General features: G+C 37.6%; 1 non-coding gene and 1 pseudogene across 1 annotated transcript; one reads left to right on the plus strand and one right to left on the minus strand.

The window, feature by feature from the left end:
* The first annotated feature begins 809 nt into the window (after positions 1-809).
* On the plus strand, positions 810-988 carry LOC135004981 (U1 spliceosomal RNA; annotated as a pseudogene).
* Positions 989-4241: 3253 nt separating this feature from the next.
* On the minus strand, positions 4242-4404 carry LOC135004854 (U1 spliceosomal RNA). Its single transcript, XR_010205577.1, has one exon. It is a non-coding gene; the product is annotated as a U1 spliceosomal RNA (small nuclear RNA).
* Between the last annotated feature and the right edge of the window lie 4453 nt (positions 4405-8857).

An 8857-nucleotide genomic window follows, 5' to 3' on the forward strand; every position in this document is an offset into this window, starting at 1 on the left:
TTCTTGAGCCCCTCCCATCTATACCCTTGTGCACTATCCTGACTTCTCCTCCCGTCTGCTTACTTTGTGCCTTCCAATGCACAATGCAAACTACAGGTAGTGCTGCAGGGCCCACACCCTTTTACTTGCCTTACAGAGCAGCTCTTGAGCTGTTACAGTGCCCAGCTGCTGCAAGAAATCAGCGTGAATGCTTCAGGGGCTGGGGCATGGCCAACATGAGCCCCACACCGAAGGAGGGTGGGGGTGTTTAATGCGAACTAGGGGTCTCGCACAATGCGAACTACAGGTAGTGCTGCAGGGCCCACACCCTTTTACTTGCCTTACAGAGCAGCTCTGGAGCTGTTACAGTGCCCAGCTGCTGCAAGAAATCAGCTTGAATGCTTCAGGGGCTGGGGCATAGCCAACATGAGCCCCACACCGACGGAGGGTGGAGGTGTTTAATGCAAACTAGGGGTCATCCAAGTGCCGCAAAAGGCCGCCATGCCCTGCACGCCCCTTTTCTCTTTTCATATGCAGACGAGGGTTGAAGCCAACTTTGACCCACTGCTTGGATGACATCGCCATATGCAAATCCATCTGCTGCAGGCCTTCCCCCAGGAATGCTTGCACTAGTTGTTGCATTTGGTTTGTTGTTTGGGGGTGCTTCAGTATTAGGCAGCCTTCTGCCCTCCCATGTTCATCTGAAAATATGTGTTCTCCCTGCAGTTGTTGTCCCCAGATGAGAGTTCCCTTGTGCTGCCTCAGTTGAATCTCCTTTACTTGACAGAGATGTGCCTGAGCAGCGGCCCTCCCCAGCCCTATCCCAAATCATACTTATTTTGCATAGGAGATACCATGGTCATGAAGACTGTTCTCCCAGGGTGCGGTTCATTCATTGCATTCTGGGTATGCTGACCCCTGTGATTTCCCCAAATGTGGGAAACTCGACTGCATTATTTAATGCGAACTAGGGGTCATCCAAGCACCGCAAAAGGCCGCCATGCCCTGCATACCCCTTTTCTCTTTTCATAAGCAGACGAGGTTTGAAGCCAACTTTGACCCACTGCTTGGATGACATCACTTGCTGCCTTTCCAATGAAGCAAGTTTAATTTAATAATAGGTGAAAAACCATCCCTACAAAGGTGTTAATCAGATACTTGGCTTTGTGGACACTTTTCAGAGCACAAATTTGTTAGCATAAAAATAAAGCCAGAAAATGAAGAGCTGTTTAATCACTCAATTGGATTTTTCTGCCAGCATATTTCTTTTTCTCTGCAACCCACTGCTAAATTGTGCTTCGTGGCTGTTTTTTTTATAAAATCACTTAATCAAATCTAACTCTGATTACATCAGAGAAGGCCAGGTACCCTACACCATAAGAGGTGGTTTGAAATTTTTACTTGTCTACTTAAAGATCACCAAAATCTGATAACGAGGTCAATTACGTCCCTAGGTGGGATTGAACCACCAACCTTTTGGTTAACAACTGAACACGCTAACTGTTTGCGCCTCAGAGACACTTTGCAAAAGTACATACTGACAAAGGTTAATAAGCATTCATCTAGAACGTTTCCTAGAAAAACTTTAAAAAGTCAATAATCTGGAGAGTTTTTGTAAGATGTTCCTTCCATCAACCAATGAAGAAACACATTGGTACTTTCCCATGATGAGTGAGTGCTTCAGGATCTCTTGCACTTACATGTGCAGCAAAGGACTACAATGGAAGCATGCTATGCCTATAACCCAGAGGTAGGCAGATTGCAACTGTCCTCTGCTATATGCATTTTTTTTGTTAATTAAAGTAATCCAAAACTGGGATTGATATTTTGGCTCTTTTATTTTTACTTAAAGTACAATAACTTTTACTGTTTTAATTTGTTTTAATAGTATATTGACAGTATTGTTTTCTTTCAAAAATCCACTTAATTTTCTTTACCCTATTATTAAAATGGTAATTGACAAAAACAAACTACATTGTCACCAGAAGAGCAATACAAAATGTACAAGTGATATATTAAAATCATCTTTTCAGCTTGAATTTCAATGATGCATTGAGGTAACGATTTTGTGAGAAACATCTTCACCCTTAAATAAAGATTTTCTTAATTCCCTACCTGTGTGCTAATTAGATATCACCTTGTTTTCACATTAAACAGACTTTCACATGAGAAAGCAGCAAGGATGCAGTGGCGTTAATGTTTCCTGGTGTCAACCTGTATTATTTCAGTAGACATTGAAATGAGGATGCATCTTGCTGCCTTTCCAATGAAGCAAGTTTAATTTAGTAATAGGTTAAAAACCATCCCTACAAAGGTGTTAATCAGAGACTTGGCTTTGTGGACACTTTTCAGAGAACAAATTTGTTAGCATAAAAATAAAGCCAGAAAATGAAGAGCTGTTTAATCACTCAATTGGATTTTTCTGCCAGCATTTTTCTTTTTCTCTGCAACCCACTGCTAAATTGTGCTTCCTAGCTGTTTTTTTTATAAAATCACTTAATCAAATCTAACTCTGATTACATCAGAGAAGGCCAGGTACCCTACACCATAAGAGGGGGTTTGAAATTTTGACTTGTCTACTTAAAGATCACCGAAATCTGATAACAAGGTCAATTACGTCCCTGGGTGGGATTGAACCACCAACCTTTTGGTTAATAGCCTTACACACTAACTGATTGCGCCACAGCGACACTTTTCAAAAGTACATACTGACAAAGGCTAATAAGCATTCATCTAGAACGTTTCCTAGAAACATTTTAAAAAGTCAATAATGTGGAGAGTTTTTGTAAGATGTTTCTTCCATCAACCAATGAAGAAACACATTGGTACTTTCCTATGATGAGTGAGTGCTTCAGGATCTCTTGCACTTACATGTGCAGCAGAGTACTGTAATGGAAGCATGCTGGGTCCATAACCCAGAGGTAGGCAGATTGAAACTATCCTCTGCTATATGCATTGTTTTTATTAATTAAAGTAATCCAAAACTGGGATTGATATTTTTGCTCTTTTATTTTTACTTAAAGTACAATAACTTTTACCATTTTAATTTGTTTTAATAGTATATTGACAGTATTGTTTTCTTTCAAAAATCCAATTAATTTTCTTTACCCGATTATTAAAATGGTAATTGACAAAAACAATCTACATTGTCACCAGAAGAGCAGTACAAAATGTACAAGTGATATATTAAAATCATCTTTCCAGCTTGAATTTCAATGATGCCTTGGTGCAACAATTTTGTGAGAAACATCTTCACCCATAAAGAAAGATTTTCTTAATTCCTTACCTGTGTGCTGATTAGATATCACCTTGTTTTCACATTAAACAGACTTCCCCATGAGGAAGCAGCAAGGATGCAGTGACGTTTATGTTTCCTGGTGTCAACCTGTATTATTTCAGTAGACATTGAAATGAGGATGCATCTTGCTGCCTTTCCAATGAAGCAAGTTTAATTCAGTAATAGGTGAAAAACCATTCCTACAAAGGTGTTAATCAGAGACTTGGCTTTGTGGACACTTTTCAGAGAGCAAATTTGTTAGCATAAACATAAAATCAGAAAATGAAGAGCTGTTTAATCACTCAATTGGACTTTTCTGCCAGCATAATTTTTTTTCTCTGCAACCCACTGCTAAATTGTGCTTCCTAGCTGTTTTTTTATAAAATCACTTAATCAAATCTAATTCTGATTACATCAGAGAAGGCCGGGTACCCTACACCATAAGAGGGGGTTTGAAATTTTGACTTGTCTACTTAAAGATCACCAAAATCTGATAACAAGGTCTATTACGTCCCTGGGTGGGATTGAATCACCAACCTTTAGGTTAATAGCCATACACACTAACTGATTGCGCCACAGCGACACTTTGCAAAAGTACATACTGACAAAAGCTAATAAGCATTCATCTAGAACGTTTCCTAGAAAAACTTTAAAAAGTCAATAATCTGGAGAATTTTTGTAAGAAACACATTGGTACATTCCCATGATGAGTGAGTGCTTCAGGATCTCTTGCACTTACATGGGCTATTAACCAAAAGGTTCCCACCCAGTGATGTAATTGACCTTGTGATCAGATTTTGGTGATCTTTAAGTAGACAAGTCAAAATTTCAAACCCCCTCTTATGGTGTAGGGTACCTGGCCTTCTCTGACGTAATCAGAGTTAGATTTAATTAAGGTGCACAAGGGAATAGAAGGGAGCGGTTTAAGAAAAGAGAAGTGGAAACAGACAGCAAACTAGGCTGGAGAGAGACCTGAGACAAAGAGATCTGAATTATACGAGAGCCGACCAGGGGAAACACAAATTATGCAGTCAAGTTTCCCACATTTGGGGAAATCGCAGGAGCAGCACACCCAGAGTGCAATGGGTGAGCCTTTCCCTGGGAGAAGCACCTTCCTGATCATAGTATCTCACCTGGCAGGTAAGTAGGAGTTGGGCTAGTGCTGGGGAGGGTCGCTGCTCGGGTACCCCCCTGTCAAGTGAAGGAGATCCAACTGAGGCAGCACAAGGGAACTCTCGAAAGAAGAACAAGGCTAGAGGAAGATCTGAGACAAAGAAATCTGACTTTTACCAGAGCTGACCAGAGGAAAGCACAAACACAGTACCCCACTACCACCAGGAAACATTAACGCCACTGCATCCTTGCTGCTTTCTCATGTGGAAGTCTATTTAATGTGAAAACAAGGTGATATCTAATTAGCACACAGAAAAGAAAATTAAGTGAATTTTTGAAAGAAAACAATACTGTCAATATACTATTAAAACAAATTAAAATGGTAAAAGTTATTGTACTTTAAGTAAAAATAAAAGAGCAAAAATATCAATCCCAGTTTTGGATTACTTTAATTAACAAAAAAAATGCATATAGCAGAGGATAGTTTCAATCTTTCTACCTCTGGGTTATGGGCCCAGCATGCTTCCATTGCAGTACTCTGCTGCACATGTAAGTGCAAGAGATCCTGAAGCACTCACTCATCATGGGAAAGTACCAATGTGTTTCTTCATTGGTTGATGGCAGAAACATCTTACAAAAACACTCCAGATTATTGACTTTTTAAAGTTTTTCTAGGAAACGTTCTAGATGATTGTTTATTAGCCTTTGTCAGTATGTAATTTTGCAAAGTGTCGCTGTGGCGCAATCAGTTAGTGTGTATGGCTATTAACCAAAAGGTTGGTGGTTCAATCCCACCCAGGGATGTAATTGACTTTGTTATCAGATTTTGGTGATCTTTAAGTAGACAAGTCAAAATTTCAAACCCCCTGTTATGGTGTTAGGTATTTAGACTTCTCTGATGTAATCAGAGTTAGATTTGATTCAGTGATTTTATAAAAACAGCTAGGAAGCACAATTTAGCAGTGGGTTGCAGAGAAAAAGAAATATGCTGGCAAAAAAATCCAATTGAGTGATTAAACAGCTCTTGGATGGTTTTTCACCTATTACTAAATTAAACTTGCTTCATTGGAAAGGCAGCAAGATGCATCCTCATTTCAATATCTACTGAAATAATACAGGTTGACACCAGGAAACATTAACGCCACTGCATCCTTGCTGCTTTCTCATGTGGAAGTCTGTTTAATGTGAAAACAAGGTGATATCTAATTAGCACACAGGTAAGGAATTAAGAAAATCTTTATTAAAGGGTGAAGATGTTTCTCACAAAATCGTTGCCCCAATGCATCATTGAAATTCAAGCTGGAAAGATGATTTTAATATATCACTTGTACATTTTGTATTGCTCTTCTGGTGACAATGTAGTTTGTTTTTGTCAATTACCATTTTAATAATCGGGTAAAGAAAATTAATTGGATTTTTGAAAGAAAACAATACTGTCAATATACTATTAAAACAAATTAAAATGGTAAAAGTTATTGTACTTTAAGTAAAAATAAAAGAGCAAAAATATCAATCCCAGTTTTGGATTACTTTAATTAACAAAAAAAAATGCATATAGCAGAGGATAGTTTCAATCTGCCTACCTCTGGGTTATGGACCCAGCATGCTTCCATTACAGTACTCTGCTGCACAAGTAAGTGCAAGAGGTCCTGAAGCACTCACTTATCATGGGAAAGTTCCAATGTGTTTCTTCATTGGTTGATGGAAGAAACATCTTACAAAAACTCTCCACATTATTGACTTTTTAAAATGTTTCTAGGAAACGTTCTAGATGAATGCTTATTAGCATTTGTCAGTATGTACTTTTGCAAAGTGTCGCTGTGGCGCAATCAGTCTGTGTGTATGGTTATTAACCAAAAGGTTGGTGGTTCAATCCCACCCAGGGACGTAATTGACCTTGTTATCAGATTTTGGTGATCTTTAAGTAGACAAGTCAAAATTTCAAACCCCCTGTTATGGTGTAGGGTACCTGGCCTTCTCTGATGTAATCAGAGTTAGATTTGATTCAGTGATTTTATAAAAACAGCTAGGAAGCACAATTTAGCAGTGGGTTGCAGAGAAAAAGAAATATGCTGGCAAAAAAATCCAATTGAGTGATTAAACAGCTCTTCATTTTCTGGCTTTATTTTTATGCTAACAAATTTGTTCTCTGAAAAGTGTCCACAAAGCCAAGTATCTGATTAACATCTTTGTAGGGATGGTTTTTCACCTATTACTAAATTAAACTTGCTTCATTGGAAAGGCAGCAAGATGCATCCTCATTTCAATATCTACTGAAATAATACAGGTTGACACCAGGAAACATTAACGCCACTGCATCCTTGCTGCTTTCTCATGTGGAAGTCTGTTTAATGTGAAAACAAGGTGATATCTAATTAGCACACAGGTAAGGAATTAAGAAAATCTTTATTTAAGGGTGAAGATTTTTCTCACAAAATCGTTGCCCCAATGCATCATTGAAATTCAAGCTGGAAAGATGATTTTAATATATCACTTGTACATTTTGTATTGCTCTTCTGGTGACAATGTAGTTTGCTTTTGTCAATTACCATTTTAATAACCGGGTAAAGAAAATTAATTGGATTTTTGAAAGAAAACAATACTGTCAATATACTATTAAAACAAATTAAAATGGTAAAAGTTATTGTACTTTAAGTAAAAATAAAAGAGCAAAAATATCAATCCCAGTTTTGGATTACTTTAATTAACAAAAAAAATGCATATAGCAGAGGATAGTTTCAATCTGCCTACCTCTGGGTTATGGACCCAGCATGCTTCCATTACAGTACTCTGCTGCACATGTAAGTGCAAGAGATCCTGAAGCACTCACTCATCATGGGAAAGTACCAATGTGTTTCTTCATTGGTTGATGGAAGAAACATCTTACAAAAACTCTCCACATTATTGACTTTTTAAAATGTTTCTAGGAATCGTTCTAGATGAATGCGTATTAGTCTTTGTCAGTAAGTACTTTTGCAAAGTGTCACTGTGGCGCAATCAGTTAGTGTGTGAGGCTATTAACCAAAAGGTTGGTGGTTCAATCCCACCCAGGGACTTAATTGACCTTGTTATCAGATTTTGGTGATCTTTAAGTAGACAAGTCAAAATTTCAAACCCCCTGTTATGGTGTAGGGTACCTGGCCTTCTCTGATGTAATCAGAGTTAGATTTGATTTAGTGATTTTATAAAAACAGCTAGGAAGCACAATTTAGCAGTGAGTTGCAGAGAAAAAGAAATATGCTGGCAAAAAAATCCAATTGAGTGATTAAACAGCTCTTCATTTTCTGGCTTTATTTTTATGCTAACAAATTTGTTCTCTGAAAAGTGTCCACAAAGCCAAGTCTCTGATTAACATCTTTGTAGGGATGGTTTTTCACCTATTACTAAATTAAACTTGCTTCATTTGAAAGGCAGCAAGATGCATCCTCATTTCAATGTCTACTGAAATAATACAGGTTGACACCAGGAAACATTAACGCCACTGCATCCTTGCTGCTTTCGCATGTGGAAGTCTGTTTAATGTGAAAACAAGGTGATATCTAATTAGCACACAGGTAAGGAATTAAGAAAATCTTTATTTAAGGGTGAAGGTGTTTCTCACAAAATCGTTGCCCCAATGCATCATTGAAATTCAAGCTGGAAAGATGATTTTAATATATCACTTGTACATTTTGTATTGCTCTTCTGGTGACAATGTAGTTTGTTTTTGTCAATTACCATTATAATAATAGGGTAAAGAAAATTAAGTGGATTTTTGAAAGAAAACAATACTGTCAATATACTATTAAAACAAATTAAAATGGTAAAAGTTATTGTACTTTAAGTAAAAATAAAAGAGCAAAAATATCAATCCCAGTTTTGGATTACTTTAATTAACAATAAAAAATGCATATAGCAGAGGATAGTTTCAATCTGCCTACCTCTGGGTTATGGGCCCAGCATGTTTCCAATGCAGTACTCTGCTGCACATGTAAGTGCAAGAGATCCTGAAGCACTCACTCATCATGGGAAAGTACCAATGTGTTTCTTCGTTGGTTGATGGAAGAAACATTTTACAAAAACTCTCCAGATTATTGACTTTTTAAAGTTTTTCTAGGAAACGTTCTAGATGAATGCTTATTAGCCTTTGTCAGTATGTAAGTTTGCAAAGTGTCTCTGTGGCGCAATCGGTTAGTGTGTTTGGTTATTAATCAAAGGGTTGGTGGTTCAATACCACCCAGGGATGTAATTGACCTTGTTATCAGATTTTGGTGATCTTTAAGTAGACAAGTCAAAATTTCAAACCCCCTCTTATGGTGTAGGGTACCTGGCCTTCTCTGATGTAATCAGAGTTAGATTTGATTAAGTGATTTTATAAAAAAACAGCTAGGAAGCACAATTTAGCAGTGGGTTGCAGAGAAAAAGAAATATGCTGGCAGAAAAATCCAATTGAGTGATTAAACAGCTCTTCATTTTCTGGCTTTATTTTTATGCTAACTAATTTGTTCT

Source organism: Pseudophryne corroboree, unplaced genomic scaffold, assembly GCF_028390025.1.
Source record: "Pseudophryne corroboree isolate aPseCor3 unplaced genomic scaffold, aPseCor3.hap2 scaffold_195, whole genome shotgun sequence".
NCBI classification, from domain to species: domain Eukaryota; kingdom Metazoa; phylum Chordata; class Amphibia; order Anura; family Myobatrachidae; genus Pseudophryne; species Pseudophryne corroboree.